This window comes from Clavelina lepadiformis, chromosome 9 (genome assembly GCF_947623445.1).
Source record: "Clavelina lepadiformis chromosome 9, kaClaLepa1.1, whole genome shotgun sequence".
Lineage (NCBI taxonomy): Eukaryota > Metazoa > Chordata > Ascidiacea > Aplousobranchia > Clavelinidae > Clavelina > Clavelina lepadiformis.
Genome location: NC_135248.1, coordinates 10,975,760 through 10,993,319, shown reverse-complemented (window position 1 = coordinate 10,993,319; position 17,560 = coordinate 10,975,760). Strand labels below are relative to the sequence as shown.

The window sequence follows — 17,560 nt, the reverse complement described above, 5'->3', positions numbered from 1 at the left end:
GTCACGCGGGAGACCGGGGATCGATTCCCCGACGGGGAGTGATATATTTATTTGTTTTAAGACTAACACAAAGTGTCCAAGCTGAAAAAATAAAAAAAATGTCGTTAAAACTTTGGGTTTATTTGAAAGTAGTCGAGGTCCTCGTTAGTATAGTGGTGAGTATCCCCGCCTGTCACGCAGGAGACCGGGGTTCGATTCCCCGACGGGGAGTAATATACTTTTTTGTTTTAGGATCAAGGCAACGTGTCCATACTAGAAACATTGCAAAAATGTCCTTCATAATTTGGGTTTACTTCAATGTAGTCGAGGTCCTCGTTAGTATAGTGGTGAGTATCCCCGCCTGTCACGCGGGAGACCGGGGTTCGATTCCCCGACGGGCAGTGATATATTTATTGGTTTCAAGAGTAACACAATGTGTCCATGCTGGAAAAATAAAAAACAATGTGGTTCAAACTTTGTGTTTAATTCGAAATAGTCGAGGTCCTCGTTAGTATAGTGGTGAGTATCCCCGTCTGTCACGCGGGAGACCGGGATTCGATTCCCCGACGGGGAGTGATATATTTATTTGTTTCAGGAACAACACAACGTGTCTATACTACAAACATTGTAAAAATGTCCTTGAAATTTTGGGTTCATTTCAACGTAGTCGAGGTCCTCGTTAGTATAGTGGTGAGTATCCCCGCCTGTCACGCGGGAGACCGGGGTTCGATTCCCCGACGGAGAGTGATATATTTATTTGTTTTAAGAGTAACACAAAGTGTCCATGCCGGAAAAATAAAAAAAATGTCATTCAAAGTTTGGGTTTATTTGAAAGTATTCGAGGTCCTCGTTAGTATAGTGGTGAGTATCCCCGCCTGTCACGCGGGAGACCGAGGTACGATTCCCCGACGAGGAGTGATATATTTTTTTGTTTCAGGAACAAGTCAACGTGTCCATACTAGAAACATTGTAAATATGTCCTTCAAAGTTTGCGTTTATTTCAACGTAGTCGAGGTCCTCGTTAGTATAGTGGTGAGTATCCCCGCCTGTCACGCGGGAGACCGGGGTTCGATTCCCCGACGGGGAGTAATATATATCTTTCTTTAGGATCAAGGCAACGTGTCCATACTAGAAAAATTGTAAATATGTCCTTCAAAGTTTGGGTTTATTTCAAAGTATTCGAGGTCCTCGTTAGTATAGTGGTGAGTATCCCCGCCTGTCACGCGGGAGACCGGGGTTCGATTCCCCGACGGGGAGTAATATATTTCTTTGTTTTAGGATCAAGGCAACGTGTCCATACTAGAAAAATTGTAAATATGTCCTTCAAAGTTTGGGTTTATTTGAAAGTAGTCGAGGTCCTCGTTAGTATAGTGGTGAGTATCCCCGCCTGTCACGCGGGAGACCGGGATTCGATTCCCCGACGGGGAGTGATATATTTCTTTGTTTTAAATGTAACACAAAGTGTCCATACTGCAAAAATAAAAATAATAGGATTCTAAATTGAGTTGGTAGAGCGGTGGACTGTAGTGGACGAAGTTAAGCAACCGCGTGGAAATCTGGTAGAATATTTTGGGTTAGCCACCCATTACGCCGGCTTATATTGTTAAATATTTGCACTTGAGTGCTCTGAATCATCGAAAGTTATGGCAGAAATTAAACCTGTTTCTTATTCGGACAAAGTTAAGAAGAATTTAAGAACAATGGAGTATGCAAGGCCAAATTGCCTAACGTTTAGAGTATCTTATGGTACCAAAAGGGAAGATCTTTGGAAAATTTTTGAAAAGATTAACTTTTCTTTAAAATTACTCGTTGGCCTAGTGGAGAAGAAAGGCGGCAATATCGATATTACCTGCAAGTCGAGAGAGCATGTTCTGGATTTACATGAAAAACTTCTTAATCTTGAAGAAATTCGGTACCTAAAGCTGTATGAACCGGATAAGGTATATGTTCATATATCTTGGATTCCTACACCATTTCCTATTGAAGCCTTGAAATCATACTTAGAAGAAAATCATGGTAAAATCATTAAATGTTTCCCAAAAAAAGATGCAAAGGCTTTGTTCAGTGGTGTTTATATTATGGAAATGGCTAAAGATGAACTGGATCAAACACCATTACCAAGCTATTTAAATATTCTTGGAGAAGAACTGCTAGTCAAATACCAAGGACAGTTGGCAACATGCCAGTACTGCAACAAACCAGGACACAAACACATCAACTGTCCTGCCAAAAATAACTCTGAATACCCCCACTGGAAGAGAACAATCAGCCAAACCCTAGAAGAGGTATGGATTATTATAGAAACCCCCTCACTAGACACCAATCACCTGGCCACACTCACAATGAAGAAAACCATGAAAATTCTATAATGAACACAAACAAGGACAATACTGAAGATGGAAAGAACAATGACAGCAATGAACCTGATACAGCAACCACAAAGAAAGGTGAAGAACAACCTAGGGACTGGTTTGACATGACAGGAAACAATCTAACAGAAGTACATATGAATGAAGACAACTCAATAGAAAAGAATACTGACAGGAGGAGTGACAGGAAAAGACCCTCTCCAGATGAGGCATCTGAGGAGCCCTGCACAAAGGTTAGCCATAATGATAATACTTACATAGTCAAATGTCTAGCATGTGACAATGAAGAACATATCTTGGAGTGCAAGAAATGGAAATGTAGTAAATGCCCTGAAGATTATATAGTAATAAATACCTGTAATGACAGAATTAAACAGATAATTCCAGAAGGAAACATGCATGACTTTCCTTGTGATGTGTGTCAAAGTGAATTAAAATACCTATCCTGCTGTAAAGCACACACTCATGTATCAGAGTATGGTGAGAACTTTGTTGAATGTGCAACCTGTAATGCTTCATTGTGTGAGTGTTTGTGTAAGAGCTACAACCTAATACCCCCAATTAGAACACAAGGCAAATGTGTGAACACAGAATGCAATTTGTGTGTTATACATTGTGACTGTGAAGAGGTGGTTTGTAAGGCCATAAGCCCCTCTCAATCATACTTTTGTAATTGTGGATATAAATACACATGTGAAAGTATTGAAGGGATTAAAGATTATATTTAAATAGTAATTATTGTATTCGTTTTTCCGGATTTAGATACCTTACGTTATCGTTTATTATGTTTCTTCTACGTATTCTCAGTCTTAATTGTAATGGATTGCGAAAGCAAGACAAACGCGCCTTCGTTTATGACTTGCTACGCACCAAAAACGTTGACGTTGCCTTGTTACAAGAAACGCACTCTAGCCCGGGGGACGAAATACAGTGGACAAAAGAATGGGGTAAGCGTGCGCTGTGGAATTCAGGAAACACGCAATCAAGAGGCCTGGCTATACTAATAAATAACAAGCATATAGAGGTTAAAAGCGTAAATTTTGACAACTTTGGGAGAGTATTAGCCGCGGATATTAGTGTTTTTGGCGAAAGTATGCACATTGTAAACGTTTACGCACCAGTACGCGGAAGTGGCAACGAATGCAACACGCAAGATCGGTTTTATGACGGCATATATCCTTATGTGCACAGCAAATTACCAACAATGTTGGCGGGGGATTTCAACTGCGTCGACGACCGACTAAAAGATCGCAATAACTTTATGGCGCACCAAGTTAAACGGTATGAGTCGAAGTCCCTGAAGGATTTGTGCGAAACCTACGGATTGAAAGACCTCTATAGAATATCACGACCGAACGGAAAAGATTTTACTTGGCATGGCAACGAAGCGCACTCAAGGCTGGACCGCTTTTACGGTTCAGACGAGCTCACGCACATTAATCATGTCATCGAACCTTGCGCTGTAAGCGATCACGATGCGATTCACGTTGATATCAAATTAAACATTTCCAGAAACTACGGCAATGGCTACTGGAAAAACAATGTCACCGTTTACGAAAATGAAGACCTTACTCAAGAATTAAAAGAAAGCTGGCATGATTATAAAAGTCTGCAAGTTCTTTACAAAAATAAACTCGATTGGTGGGTTGATACAAAGTACCGAATAAGAGAACTGGTGCAGAAACACTCGAAGCGAATTCACCAAAAAAAGAATCAGCGAGAACACGAATTAAACGCAAGCCTCAATGATTTGCGCCAAGACTTAAATGAAGGCAAAAAAGTCATGACAGAGTTTCGCAAAACAAAAGCCGAACTAATTACTATCCACAAAGAAAAACGAAAGAAAATTAGAATAATTGCTCATGCAAATGAACTTGACTATGGAGATCGCCCGACAAAGTTTTTCTACCGCAAGCTGAAAGAACATCACAGAGCGACCTACATCGAGTCGCTGCGCACAAATCAAAACATTGAAGCAAACACGCCGAAAGAAAAACTAGACGTTGCGACTGATTTTTATAAAACCTTATACTCGAAACAAAAACTTGACAAATGGAGACAAAGCGCGTTCCTACAGGATATTGAACAAAAAATAGATAGAGACACCACAGAGACCTTAGAGCTGGAAGTAACTAAGGACGAGATGCTTTTCGCCATTAAATCCATGAAAAATGGTAAAACACCGGGGCTCGATGGCTTAAGCATAGAATTCTACAAAACGTTCTGGAGCCTTGTAGGCGACACGCTGATTGAAGTAGCGAAAGAGTTTTTTGCTGAATCACAACCACCCGCCGAGTTGACTCTGGGACTGCTAACTCTGATATTTAAGAAAGGCGAACGGACTGATATAAAAAATTATCGACCGATAACATTACTGAATGTCGATTATAAGATATTTAGCAAAATGATGACATTACGATTGAAAAGCTTTGTACCAAAACTTATCAATGACACGCAGTTTGCAGTGTGTGGCAGAGATATAAACGATGGAACAGCGCTGCTTAGAGACTGTATTGAATATATTAAAAATAGAAACACCGAGGGATACATTGTATCTCTTGACATCTACAAAGCATTTGACTGCGTCGACCATGAATTCTTGGTTGAAATTCTGAAAAAATTCGGTTTTGGTGAAATTTTTACGAAAATGATCACAACTACGCTGATAAATAATCAGACATGTGTAATGATCAATGGGCATATAGGGGCAGATTTTCGCGTCGAACGCGGTTTACGACAAGGAGATCCATTAAGTTTGTATTTGTTCCTGTTAGCAATGGAGCCGGTTATAATTGCTTTAAACAAGAATACAGCTATACAAGGTTTACATCTACCAGCTTCAGGCGGTAAAGTTGTGAAAACTATAGCATACGCCGATGATACAACCTTGGTCCTCCAAGATGAACAATCGGTGTCACAAGCTTTTTTGTATTAGGTGAATACCTTACAGCGACGGGAATAAAAGTGAACTTCAGTAAAGTAACGGCTTTGAAACTAGGTAGGAAGCAAAGCAAAAACTCTCAGCTTCCCACGCTTTCCTGGGTCGATTCGATAAATGTTTTGAACGTTCCTTATGGTAAACCTCAGGCAATTACTGATTGGCTCGAAAACAAGGTGCGTAGCATGCGTTTGAAGGTATCGAATTTCTCAAAATTTAGATCGACGTATGATGGAAAATCGCTAATTGTAAAAACACTATTATTGCCCATTTTTGTGTATGGTTCTAGAGTGTATGATCTTGCGCTTCAGCAGCGCCGAAATGTACGCAAAATTGTTGAAAATTATGTTTTTAGCACTGGTGCAAAATTAAACATGGAAACGATAAGTAAAACCAGGGAAAACGGTGGATACGACTGTATTGACATCCCATTGTATTTAGATATCTTGAAGTTAAAAGTTGTTAAGAAATATTACAACGCTCGAAAGCAAAATAACAGCATACACCTACCGCTGTATTTCCTTGAACATTACATTGGCTTTACGTTGTGTAAAATGCTGGCAATGCCTGTAAATAATTCTGTGTTGCATGCTTCACAACCCACGTCATATTATAGCAACGTAGTTGATATCCTGAAACGTTACAGCATTACCATTGATGAAATTGCTGAAAAGACAACCAAACAAATTTACAGGAGAATTGTAAACGAGAGAAATGCACAAGTACTAGTACCTATGTTCCCCATAAATATGCCAAACATGTGGACTGGCATTCACAATAAGGTACTACCAAATTATTTAAAAACTTTTGGTTACAAGATGGTATGGAATGTGCTACCCTTATGTATTAATGAGCGCATAGCACGTATACAAAAAACATCAAGATGCCCATTATGTGACCTTCATGATGAAGATGTATATCATTTGTTTTATGATTGTGTATGTATACAACCCATATGGGATTATGTAAACGTGATAATATTTAACATCAGCGGTGTTTTGATGCCGAAAGTTTCTCCACAAATGTGTATTGCCTAGGACTTGAGTTCACTAAAACAACTTTGTGTTTGCGAAACCAATTTGAATGCAACAATATTATTGTTAAGCATTTCAAGGTACTGCATATGGCTATCTAGGAACAAAGTGATTTTCGAACAAGAACCGTTTCTCTATCAAGATGTGATAAACAGAATAAAAGCCATGTCAAAAGCGCGCAATAGCGCAGAGAAAAGTCGCCAGACAAGTGTTTACAACTCAGTAACACAAATCCTTTGGAATAGTATGTGCTCAAATTAATTTCGATTGTGACAGTATCAAAAGAAGTATTTATGTACATAAGTGTATTGCATATCGAATATTGTTTTCGTGTATTGATCGTGCATTGTCGTGTTAAAACCCAAGAAAGGGTTAAAAAATAAAAAATAAAAAAAAAATAAAAATAATGTCCTTGAAACTTTGGGTTTAATTCGAAATAGTCGAGGTCCTCGTTAGTATAGTGGTGAGTATCCCCGCCTGTCACGCGGGAGACCGGGATTCGATTCCCCGACGGGGAGTGATATATTTCTTGGTTTTAAAAGTAACACAAAGTGTCCATACTGCAAAAATAAAAATAATGTCCTTGAAACTTTGGGTTTAATTCGAAATAGTCGAGGTCCTCGTTAGTATGGTGGTGAGTATCCCCGCCTGTCACGCGGGAGACCGGGGTTCGTTTCCCCGACGGGGAGTAATATACATTTTTGTTTTAGGATCAAGGCAACGTGTCCATACTAGAAACATTGTAAATATGTCCTTCAAAGTTTGGGTTTATTTCAAAGTAGTCGAGGTCCTCGTTAGTATAGTGGTGAGTATCCCCTCCTGTCACGCGGGAGACCGGGGTTCGATTCCCCGACGGGGAGTAATATATTTCTTTGTTTTAGGATCAAGGCAACGTGTCCATACTAGAAACATTGTAAAAATGTCCTTCAAAGTTTGGGTTTATTTCAAAGTAGTCGAGGTCCTCGTTAGTATAGTGGTGAGTATCCCCGCCTGTCACGCGGGAGACCGGGATTCGATTCCCCGACGGGGAGTGATATATTTCTTTGTTTAAAAAGTAACACAAAGTGTCCATACTGCAAAAATAAAAATAATGTCCTTGAAACTTTGGGTTTAATTCGAAATAGTCGAGGTCCTCGTTAGTATAGTGGTGAGTATCCCCGCCTGTCACGCGGGAGACCGGGGAACGATTCCCGACGGGGAGTGATATATTTATTTGTTTTAAGACTAACACAAAGTGTCCATGCTGAAAAAATAAAAAAAATGTCGTTAAAACTTTGGGTTTATTTGAAAGTAGTCGAGGTCCTCGTTAGTATAGTGGTGAGTATCCCCGCCTGTCACGCGGGAGACCGGGGTTCGATTCCTAGACGGGAAGTGATTTATATTTTTGTTTTAGGATCAAGGCAACATGTTTATACTAGAAAAATTGTAAATAAGTCCTTCAAAGTTTGGGTTTTATTCAAAGTAGTCGAGGTCCTCGTTAGTATAGTGGTGAGTATCCCCGCCTGTCACGCGGGAGACCGGGGTTCGATTCCCCGACGGGCAGTGATATATTTATTGGTTTCAAGAGTAACACAATGTGTCCATGCTGGAAAAATAAAAAACAATGTGGTTCAAACTTTGTGTTTAATTCGAAATATTCGAGGTGCTCGTTAGTATAGTGGTGAGTATCCCCGCCTGTCACGCGGGAGCCCGGGATCGATTCCCGACGGGGAGTGATATATTTCTTTGTTTCAAGAGTAACACAAAGTGTCCATGTTGGAAAAAACTAATGTGGTTCAAACTTTGTGTTTAATTCGAAGTATTCGAGGTCCTCGTTAGTATAGTGGTGAGTATCCCCGCCTGTCACGCGGGAGACCAGGGTTCGATTCCCCGACGGGGAGTGATATATTTATTTGTTTTAAGACTAACACAAAGTGTCCATGCTGAAAATATAAAAAAAATGTCATTCAAAGTTTGGGTTTATTTGAAAGTAGTCGAGGTCCTCGTTAGTATAGTGGTGAGTATCCCCGCCTGTCACGCGGGAGACCGAGATTCGATTCCCCGACGGGGAGTGATATATTTCTTGGTTTTAAAAGTAACACAAAGTGTCCATGCTGAAAATATAAAAAAAATGTCATTCAAAGTTTGGGTTTATTTGAAAGTAGTCGAGGTCCTCGTTAGTATAGTGGTGAGTATCCCCGCCTGTCACGCGGGAGACCGGGGTTCGATTCCCCGACGGGGAGTAATATACTTTTTTGTTTTAGGATCAAGGCAACGTGTCCATACTAGAAACATTGTAAAAATGTCCTTCATAATTTGGGTTTATTTCAATGTAGTCGAGGTCCTCGTTAGTATAGTGGTGAGTATCCCCGCCTGTCACGCGGGAGACCGGGGTTCGATTCCCCGACGGGGAGTGATTTATATTTTTGTTTTAGGATCAAGGCAACATGTTTATACTAGAAAAATTGTAAATAAGTCCTTCAAAGTTTGGGTTTATTTCAAAGTAGTCGAGGTCCTCGTTAGTATAGTGGTGAGTATCCCCGCCTGTCACGCGGGAGACCGGGGTTCGATTCCCGACGTGGAGTGATATATTTTATTGTTTCAAGAGTAACACAAAGTGTCCATGCTGAAAATATAAAAAAAATGTCACTCAAAGCTTGGGTTTATTTCAAAGTAGTCGAGGTCTTCGTTAGTATAGTGGTGAGTATCCCCGCCTGTCACGAGGGAGACCGGGGTTCGATTTCCCGACGGGGAGTGATATATTTTTTTGTTTTAAGATTAAGGCAACGTGTCGATACTAGAAAAATTGTAAAAATGTCCTTCAAAGTTTGGGTTTGTTTCAAAGTAGTCGAGGTCCTCGTTAGTATAGTGGTGAGTATCCCCGCCTGTCACGCGGGAGACCGGGGTTCGATTCCCCGACAGGGAGTGATATATTTTTTTGTTTTAGGATCAAGGCAACGTGTTTATTCTAGAAACATTGTAAATATGTCCTTCAAAGTTTGGGTTTATTTCAAAGTAGTCGAGGTCCTCGTTAGTATAGTGGTGAGTATCCCCGCCTGTCACGCGGGAGACCGGGGTTCGATTTCCCGACGGGGAGAAATATATTTCTTTGTTTTAGGATCAAGGCAACGTGTCCATACTAGAAACATTGTAAATATGTCCTTCAAAGTTTGGGTTTATTTCAAAGTAGTCGAGGTCCTCGTTAGTATAGTGGTGAGTATCCGCGCCTGTCACGCGGGAGACCGGGGTTCGATTCCCCACCGGGGAGTAATATATTTCTTTGTTTTAGGATCAAGGCAACGTGTCCATACTAGAAACATTGTAAATATGTCCTTCAAAGTTTGGGTTTATTTCAAAGTAGTCGAGGTCCTCGTTAGTATAGTGGTGAGTATCCCCGCCTGTCACGCGGGAGACCGGGGTTCGATTCCCCGACGGGGAGTAATATATTTTTTTGTTTTAGGATCAAGACAACGTGTCCATACTAGAAACATTGTAAAAATGTCCTTCAAAGTTTGGGTTTATTTCAAAGTAGTCGAGGTCCTCGTTAGTATAGTGGTGAGTATCCCCGCCTGTCACGCGGGAGACCGGGGTTCGATTTCCCGACGGGGAGTGATATATATTTTTGTTTTAGGATCAAGGCAACGTGTTTATTCTAGAAACATTGTAAATATGTCCTTCAAAGTTTGGGTTTATTTCAAAGTAGTCGAGGTCCTCGTTAGTATAGTGGTGAGTATCCCCGCCTGTCACGCGGGAGACCGGGATTCGATTCCCCGACGGGGAGTGATATATTTCTTTGTTTAAAAAGTAACACAAAGTGTCCATACTGCAAAAATAAAAATAATGTCCTTGAAACTTTGGGTTTAATTCGAAATAGTCGAGGTCCTCGTTAGTATAGTGGTGAGTATCCCCGCCTGTCACGCGGGAGACCGGGGAACGATTCCCGACGGGGAGTGATATATTTATTTGTTTTAAGACTAACACAAAGTGTCCATGCTGAAAAAATAAAAAAAATGTCGTTAAAACTTTGGGTTTATTTGAAAGTAGTCGAGGTCCTCGTTAGTATAGTGGTGAGTATCCCCGCCTGTCACGCGGGAGACCGGGGTTCGATTCCTAGACGGGAAGTGATTTATATTTTTGTTTTAGGATCAAGGCAACATGTTTATACTAGAAAAATTGTAAATAAGTCCTTCAAAGTTTGGGTTTATTTCAAAGTAGTCGAGGTCCTCGTTAGTATAGTGGTGAGTATCTCCGCCTGTCACGCGGGAGACCGGGGTTCGATTCCCCGACGGGCAGTGATATATTTATTGGTTTCAAGAGTAACACAATGTGTCCATGCTGGAAAAATAAAAAACAATGTGGTTCAAACTTTGTGTTTAATTCGAAATATTCGAGGTGCTCGTTAGTATAGTGGTGAGTATCCCCGCCTGTCACGCGGGAGCCCGGGATCGATTCCCGACGGGGAGTGATATATTTCTTTGTTTCAAGAGTAACACAAAGTGTCCATGTTGGAAAAAACTAATGTGGTTCAAACTTTGTGTTCAATTCGAAATATTCGAGGTCCTCGTTAGTATAGTGGTGAGTATCCCCGCCTGTCACCCGGGAGACCAGGGTTCGATTCCCCGACGGGGAGTGATATATTTATTTGTTTTAAGACTAACACAAAGTGTCCATGCTGAAAATATAAAAAAAATATCATTCAAAGTTTGGGTTTATTTGAAAGTAGTCGAGGTCCTCGTTAGTATAGTGGTGAGTATCCCCGCCTGTCACGCGGGAGACCGAGATTCGATTCCCCGACGGGGAGTGATATATTTCTTGGTTTTAAAAGTAACACAAAGTGTCCATGCTGAAAATATAAAAAAAATGTCCTTCAAAGTTTGGGTTTATTTGAAAGTAGTCGAGGTCCTCGTTAGTATAGTGGTGAGTATCCCCGCCTGTCACGCGGGAGACCGGGGTTCGATTCCCCGACGGGGAGTAATATACTTTTTTGTTTTAGGATCAAGGCAACGTGTCCATACTAGAAACATTGTAAAAATGTCCTTCATAATTTGGGTTTATTTCAATGTAGTCGAGGTCCTCGTTAGTATAGTGGTGAGTATCCCCGCCTGTCACGCGGGAGACCGGGGTTCGATTCCCCGACGGGGAGTGATTTATATTTTTGTTTTAGGATCAAGGCAACATGTTTATACTAGAAAAATTGTAAATAAGTCCTTCAAAGTTTGGGTTTATTTCAAAGTAGTCGAGGTTCTCGTTAGTATAGTGGTGAGTATCCCCGCCTGTCACGCGGGAGACCGGGGTTCGATTCCCGACGTGGAGTGATATATTTTATTGTTTCAAGAGTAACACAAAGTGTCCATACTGAAAAAATAAAAAAAATGTCACTCAAAGTTTGGGTTTATTTCAAAGTAGTCGAGGTCTTCGTTAGTATAGTGGTGAGTATCCCCGCCTGTCACGAGGGAGACCGGGGTTCGATTTCCCGACGGGGAGTGATATATTTTTTTGTTTTAAGATTAAGGCAACGTGTCGATACTAGAAAAATTGTAAAAATGTCCTTCAAAGTTTGGGTTTGTTTCAAAGTAGTCGAGGTCCTCGTTAGTATAGTGGTGAGTATCCCCGCCTGTCACGCGGGAGACCGGGGTTCGATTCCCCGACAGGGAGTGATATATTTTTTTGTTTTAGGATCAAGGCAACGTGTTTATTCTAGAAACATTGTAAATATGTCCTTCAAAGTTTGGGTTTATTTCAAAGTAGTCGAGGTCCTCGTTAGTATAGTGGTGAGTATCCCCGCCTGTCACGCGGGAGACCGGGGTTCGATTTTCCGACGGGGAGAAATATATTTCTTTGTTTTAGGATCAAGGCAACGTGTCCATACTAGAAACATTGTAAATATGTCCTTCAAAGTTTGGGTTTATTTCAAAGTAGTCGAGGTCCTCGTTAGTATAGTGGTGAGTATCCCCGCCTGTCACGCGGGAGACCGGGGTTCGATTCCCCGACGGGGAGTAATATATTTCTTTGTTTTAGGATCAAGGCAACGTGTCCATACTAGAAACATTGTAAAAATGTCCTTCAAAGTTTGGGTTTATTTCAAAGTAGTCGAGGTCCTCGTTAGTATAGTGGTGAGTATCCCCGCCTGTCACGCGGGAGACCGGGGTTCGATTCCCCGACGGGGAGTGATATATATTTTTGTTTTAGGATCAAGGCAACATGTTTATACTAGAAAAATTGTAAATAATTCCTTCAAAGTTTGGGTTTATTTCAAAGTAGTCGAGGTCCTCGTTAGTATAGTGGTGAGTATCCCCGCCTGTCACGCGGGAGACCGGGGTTCGATTCCCGACGTGGAGTGATATATTTTATTGTTTCAAGAGTAACACAAAGTGTCCATGCTGAAAATATAAAAAAAATGTCACTCAAAGTTTGGGTTTATTTCAAAGTAGTCGAGGTCTTCGTTAGTATAGTGGTGAGTATCCCCGCCTGTCACGAGGGAGACCGGGGTTCGATTTCCCGACGGGGAGTGATATATTTTTTTGTTTTAAGATTAAGGCAACGTGTCGATACTAGAAAAATTGTAAAAATGTCCTTCAAAGTTTGGGTTTGTTTCAAAGTAGTCGAGGTCCTCGTTAGTATAGTGGTGAGTATCCCCGCCTGTCACGCGGGAGACCGGGGTTCGATTCCCCGACAGGGAGTGATATATTTTTTTGTTTTAGGATCAAGGCAACGTGTTTATTCTAGAAACATTGTAAATATGTCCTTCAAAGTTTGGGTTTATTTCAAAGTAGTCGAGGTCCTCGTTAGTATAGTGGTGAGTATCCCCGCCTGTCACGCGGGAGACCGGGGTTCGATTTCCCGACGGGGAGAAATATATTTTTTTGTTTTAGGATCAAGACAACGTGTCCATACTAGAAACATTGTAAATATGTCCTTCAAAGTTTGGGTTTATTTCAAAGTAGTCGAGGTCCTCGTTAGTATAGTGGTGAGTATCCCCGCCTGTCACGCGGGAGACCGGGGTTCGATTCCCCGACGGGGAGTAATATATTTTTTTGTTTTAGGATCAAGACAACGTGTCCATACTAGAAACATTGTAAAAATGTCCTTCAAAGTTTGGGTTTATTTCAAAGTAGTCGAGGTCCTCGTTAGTATAGTGGTGAGTATCCCCGCCTGTCACGCGGGAGACCGGGGTTCGATTCCCCGACGGGGAGTAATATATTTCTTTGTTTTAGGATCAAGGCAACGTGTCGATACTAGAAAAATTGTAAAAATGTCCTTCAAAGTTTGGGTTTGTTTCAAAGTAGTCGAGGTCCTCGTTAGTATAGTGGTGAGTATCCCCGCCTGTCACGCGGGAGACCGGGGTTCGATTCCCCGACAGGGAGTGATATATTTTTTTGTTTTAGGATCAAGGCAACGTGTTTATTCTAGAAACATTGTAAATATGTCCTTCAAAGTTTGGGTTTATTTCAAAGTAGTCGAGGTCCTCGTTAGTATAGTGGTGAGTATCCCCGCCTGTCACGCGGGAGACCGGGGTTCGATTTTCCGACGGGGAGAAATATATTTCTTTGTTTTAGGATCAAGGCAACGTGTCCATACTAGAAACATTGTAAATATGTCCTTCAAAGTTTGGGTTTATTTCAAAGTAGTCGAGGTCCTCGTTAGTATAGTGGTGAGTATCCCCGCCTGTCACGCGGGAGACCGGGGTTCGATTCCCCGACGGGGAGTAATATATTTCTTTGTTTTAGGATCAAGGCAACGTGTCCATACTAGAAACATTGTAAAAATGTCCTTCAAAGTTTGGGTTTATTTCAAAGTAGTCGAGGTCCTCGTTAGTATAGTGGTGAGTATCCCCGCCTGTCACGCGGGAGACCGGGGTTCGATTCCCCGACGGGGAGTGATATATATTTTTGTTTTAGGATCAAGGCAACGTGTTTATTCTAGAAACATTGTAAATATGTCCTTCAAAGTTTGGGTTTATTTCAAAGTAGTCGAGGTCCTCGTTAGTATAGTGGTGAGTATCCCCGCCTGTCACGCGGGAGACCGGGATTCGATTCCCCGACGGGGAGTGATATATTTCTTTGTTTAAAAAGTAACACAAAGTGTCCATACTGCAAAAATAAAAATAATGTCCTTGAAACTTTGGGTTTAATTCGAAATAGTCGAGGTCCTCGTTAGTATAGTGGTGAGTATCCCCGCCTGTCACGCGGGAGACCGGGGAACGATTCCCGACGGGGAGTGATATATTTATTTGTTTTAAGACTAACACAAAGTGTCCATGCTGAAAAAATAAAAAAAATGTCGTTAAAACTTTGGGTTTATTTGAAAGTAGTCCAGGTCCTCGTTAGTATAGTGGTGAGTATCCCCGCCTGTCACGCGGGAGACCGGGGTTCGATTCCTAGACGGGAAGTGATTTATATTTTTGTTTTAGGATCAAGGCAACATGTTTATACTAGAAAAATTGTAAATAAGTCCTTCAAAGTTTGGGTTTATTTCAAAGTAGTCGAGGTCCTCGTTAGTATAGTGGTGAGTATCTCCGCCTGTCACGCGGGAGACCGGGGTTCGATTCCCCGACGGGCAGTGATATATTTATTGGTTTCAAGAGTAACACAATGTGTCCATGCTGGAAAAATAAAAAACAATGTGGTTCAAACTTTGTGTTTAATTCGAAATATTCGAGGTGCTCGTTAGTATAGTGGTGAGTATCCCCGCCTGTCACGCGGGAGCCCGGGATCGATTCCCGACGGGGAGTGATATATTTCTTTGTTTCAAGAGTAACACAAAGTGTCCATGTTGGAAAAAACTAATGTGGTTCAAACTTTGTGTTTAATTCGAAGTATTCGAGGTCCTCGTTAGTATAGTGGTGAGTATCCCCGCCTGTCACGCGGGAGACCAGGGTTCGATTCCCCGACGGGGAGTGATATATTTTATTGTTTTAAGACTAACACAAAGTGTCCATGCTGAAAATATAAAAAAAATGTCATTTAAAGTTTGGGTTTATTTGAAAGTAGTCGAGGTCCTCGTTAGTATAGTGGTGAGTATCCCCGCCTGTCACGCGGGAGACCGAGATTCGATTCCCCGACGGGGAGTGATATATTTCTTGGTTTTAAAAGTAACACAAAGTGTCCATGCTGAAAATATAAAAAAAATGTCATTCAAAGTTTGGGTTTATTTGAAAGTAGTCGAGGTCCTCGTTAGTATAGTGGTGAGTATCCCCGCCTGTCACGCGGGAGACCGGGGTTCGATTCCCCGACGGGGAGTAATATACTTTTTTGTTTTAGGATCAAGGCAACGTGTCCATACTAGAAACATTGTAAAAATGTCCTTCATAATTTGGGTTTATTTCAATGCAGTCGAGGTCCTCGTTAGTATAGTGGTGAGTATCCCCGCCTGTCACGCGGGAGACCGGGGTTCGATTCCCCGACGGGGAGTGATTTATATTTTTGTTTTAGGATCAAGGCAACATGTTTATACTAGAAAAATTGTAAATATGTCCTTCAAAGTTTGGGTTTATTTCAAAGTAGTCGAGGTCCTCGTTAGTATAGTGGTGAGTATCCCCGCCTGTCACGCGGGAGACCGGGGTTCGATTCCCGACGTGGAGTGATATATTTTATTGTTTCAAGAGTAACACAAAGTGTCCATACTGAAAATATAAAAAAAAAGTCACTCAAAGTTTGGGTTTATTTCAAAGTAGTCGAGGTCTTCGTTAGTATAGTGGTGAGTATCCCCGCCTGTCACGAGGGAGACCGGGGTTCGATTTCCCGACGGGGAGTGATATATTTTTTTGTTTTAAGATTAAGGCAACGTGTCGATACTAGAAAAATTGTAAAAATGTCCTTCAAAGTTTGGGTTTGTTTCAAAGTAGTCGAGGTCCTCGTTAGTATAGTGGTGAGTATCCCCGCCTGTCACGCGGGAGACCGGGGTTCGATTCCCCGACAGGGAGTGATATATTTTTTTGTTTTAGGATCAAGGCAACGTGTTTATTCTAGAAACATTGTAAATATGTCCTTCAAAGTTTGGGTTTATTTCGAAGTAGTCGAGGTCCTCGTTAGTATAGTGGTGAGTATCCCCGCCTGTCACGCGGGAGACCGGGGTTCGATTTTCCGACGGGGAGAAATATATTTCTTTGTTTTAGGATCAAGGCAACGTGTCCATACTAGAAACATTGTAAATATGTCCTTCAAAGTTTGGGTTTATTTGAAAGTAGTCGAGGTCCTCGTTAGTATAGTGGTGAGTATCCCCGCCTGTCACGCGGGAGACCGGGGTTCGATTCCCCGACGGGGAGTGATATATATTTTTGTTTTAGGATCAAGGCAACGTGTTTATTCTAGAAACATTGTAAATATGTCCTTCAAAGTTTGGGTTTATTTCAAAGTATTCGAGGTCCTCGTTAGTATAGTGGTGAGTATCCCCGCCTGTCACGAGGGAGACCGGGGTTCGATTTCCCGACGGGGAGTGATATATTTTTTTGTTTTAAGATTAAGGCAACGTGTCGATACTAGAAAAATTGTAAAAATGTCCTTCAAAGTTTGGGTTTGTTTCAAAGTAGTCGAGGTCCTCGTTAGTATAGTGGTGAGTATCCCCGCCTGTCACGCGGGAGACCGGGGTTCGATTCCCCGACAGGGAGTGATATATTTTTTTGTTTTAGGATCAAGGCAACGTGTTTATTCTAGAAACATTGTAAATATGTCCTTCAAAGTTTGGGTTTATTTCGAAGTAGTCGAGGTCCTCGTTAGTATAGTGGTGAGTATCCCCGCCTGTCACGCGGGAGACCGGGGTTCGATTTTCCGACGGGGAGAAATATATTTCTTTGTTTTAGGATCAAGGCAACGTGTCCATACTAGAAACATTGTAAATATGTCCTTCAAAGTTTGGGTTTATTTGAAAGTAGTTGAGGTCCTCGTTAGTATAGTGGTGAGTATCCCCGCCTGTCACGCGGGAGACCGGGGTTCGATTCCCCGACGGGGAGTAATATATTTCTTTGTTTTAGGATCAAGGCAACGTGTCCATACTAGAAACATTGTAAAAATGTCCTTCAAAGTTTGGGTTTATTTCAAAGTAGTCGAGGTCCTCGTTAGTATAGTGGTGAGTATCCCCGCCTGTCACGCGGGAGACCGGGGTTCGATTCCCCGACGGGGAGTGATATATATTTTTGTTTTAGGATCAAGGCAACGTGTTTATTCTAGAAACATTGTAAATATGTCCTTCAAAGTTTGGGTTTATTTCAAAGTAGTCGAGGTCCTCGTTAGTATAGTGGTGAGTATCCCCGCCTGTCACGCGGG

General features: G+C 41.6%; 18 non-coding genes across 18 annotated transcripts; all 18 read left to right on the top strand.

Moving 5' to 3' along the window:
- Positions 1–994: 994 nt before the first annotated feature.
- Trnad-guc (transfer RNA aspartic acid (anticodon GUC)) lies at positions 995–1,066 on the top strand. Its single transcript has one exon. It is a non-coding gene; the product is annotated as a tRNA-Asp (tRNA).
- A 98-nt stretch (positions 1,067–1,164) lies between these two features.
- Trnad-guc (transfer RNA aspartic acid (anticodon GUC)) lies at positions 1,165–1,236 on the top strand. Its single transcript has one exon. It is a non-coding gene; the product is annotated as a tRNA-Asp (tRNA).
- Positions 1,237–8,470: 7,234 nt separating this feature from the next.
- On the top strand, positions 8,471–8,542 carry Trnad-guc (transfer RNA aspartic acid (anticodon GUC)). Its single transcript has one exon. It is a non-coding gene; the product is annotated as a tRNA-Asp (tRNA).
- A 99-nt stretch (positions 8,543–8,641) lies between these two features.
- On the top strand, positions 8,642–8,713 carry Trnad-guc (transfer RNA aspartic acid (anticodon GUC)). The gene has a single exon. It is a non-coding gene; the product is annotated as a tRNA-Asp (tRNA).
- Positions 8,714–9,666: 953 nt separating this feature from the next.
- On the top strand, positions 9,667–9,738 carry Trnad-guc (transfer RNA aspartic acid (anticodon GUC)). The gene has a single exon. It is a non-coding gene; the product is annotated as a tRNA-Asp (tRNA).
- Positions 9,739–11,199: 1,461 nt separating this feature from the next.
- Positions 11,200–11,271, top strand: Trnad-guc (transfer RNA aspartic acid (anticodon GUC)). Its single transcript has one exon. It is a non-coding gene; the product is annotated as a tRNA-Asp (tRNA).
- Positions 11,272–11,370: 99 nt separating this feature from the next.
- Trnad-guc (transfer RNA aspartic acid (anticodon GUC)) lies at positions 11,371–11,442 on the top strand. Its single transcript has one exon. It is a non-coding gene; the product is annotated as a tRNA-Asp (tRNA).
- A 782-nt stretch (positions 11,443–12,224) lies between these two features.
- On the top strand, positions 12,225–12,296 carry Trnad-guc (transfer RNA aspartic acid (anticodon GUC)). Its single transcript has one exon. It is a non-coding gene; the product is annotated as a tRNA-Asp (tRNA).
- Positions 12,297–12,395: 99 nt separating this feature from the next.
- Trnad-guc (transfer RNA aspartic acid (anticodon GUC)) lies at positions 12,396–12,467 on the top strand. Its single transcript has one exon. It is a non-coding gene; the product is annotated as a tRNA-Asp (tRNA).
- Positions 12,468–13,249: 782 nt separating this feature from the next.
- On the top strand, positions 13,250–13,321 carry Trnad-guc (transfer RNA aspartic acid (anticodon GUC)). Its single transcript has one exon. It is a non-coding gene; the product is annotated as a tRNA-Asp (tRNA).
- A 99-nt stretch (positions 13,322–13,420) lies between these two features.
- Positions 13,421–13,492, top strand: Trnad-guc (transfer RNA aspartic acid (anticodon GUC)). The gene has a single exon. It is a non-coding gene; the product is annotated as a tRNA-Asp (tRNA).
- Positions 13,493–13,933: 441 nt separating this feature from the next.
- Trnad-guc (transfer RNA aspartic acid (anticodon GUC)) lies at positions 13,934–14,005 on the top strand. The gene has a single exon. It is a non-coding gene; the product is annotated as a tRNA-Asp (tRNA).
- Positions 14,006–14,104: 99 nt separating this feature from the next.
- On the top strand, positions 14,105–14,176 carry Trnad-guc (transfer RNA aspartic acid (anticodon GUC)). The gene has a single exon. It is a non-coding gene; the product is annotated as a tRNA-Asp (tRNA).
- Positions 14,177–15,466: 1,290 nt separating this feature from the next.
- Trnad-guc (transfer RNA aspartic acid (anticodon GUC)) lies at positions 15,467–15,538 on the top strand. The gene has a single exon. It is a non-coding gene; the product is annotated as a tRNA-Asp (tRNA).
- A 99-nt stretch (positions 15,539–15,637) lies between these two features.
- On the top strand, positions 15,638–15,709 carry Trnad-guc (transfer RNA aspartic acid (anticodon GUC)). Its single transcript has one exon. It is a non-coding gene; the product is annotated as a tRNA-Asp (tRNA).
- Positions 15,710–16,491: 782 nt separating this feature from the next.
- Positions 16,492–16,563, top strand: Trnad-guc (transfer RNA aspartic acid (anticodon GUC)). Its single transcript has one exon. It is a non-coding gene; the product is annotated as a tRNA-Asp (tRNA).
- Positions 16,564–17,175: 612 nt separating this feature from the next.
- Positions 17,176–17,247, top strand: Trnad-guc (transfer RNA aspartic acid (anticodon GUC)). The gene has a single exon. It is a non-coding gene; the product is annotated as a tRNA-Asp (tRNA).
- Positions 17,248–17,346: 99 nt separating this feature from the next.
- Trnad-guc (transfer RNA aspartic acid (anticodon GUC)) lies at positions 17,347–17,418 on the top strand. The gene has a single exon. It is a non-coding gene; the product is annotated as a tRNA-Asp (tRNA).
- The last annotated feature ends 142 nt before the right edge of the window (positions 17,419–17,560 follow it).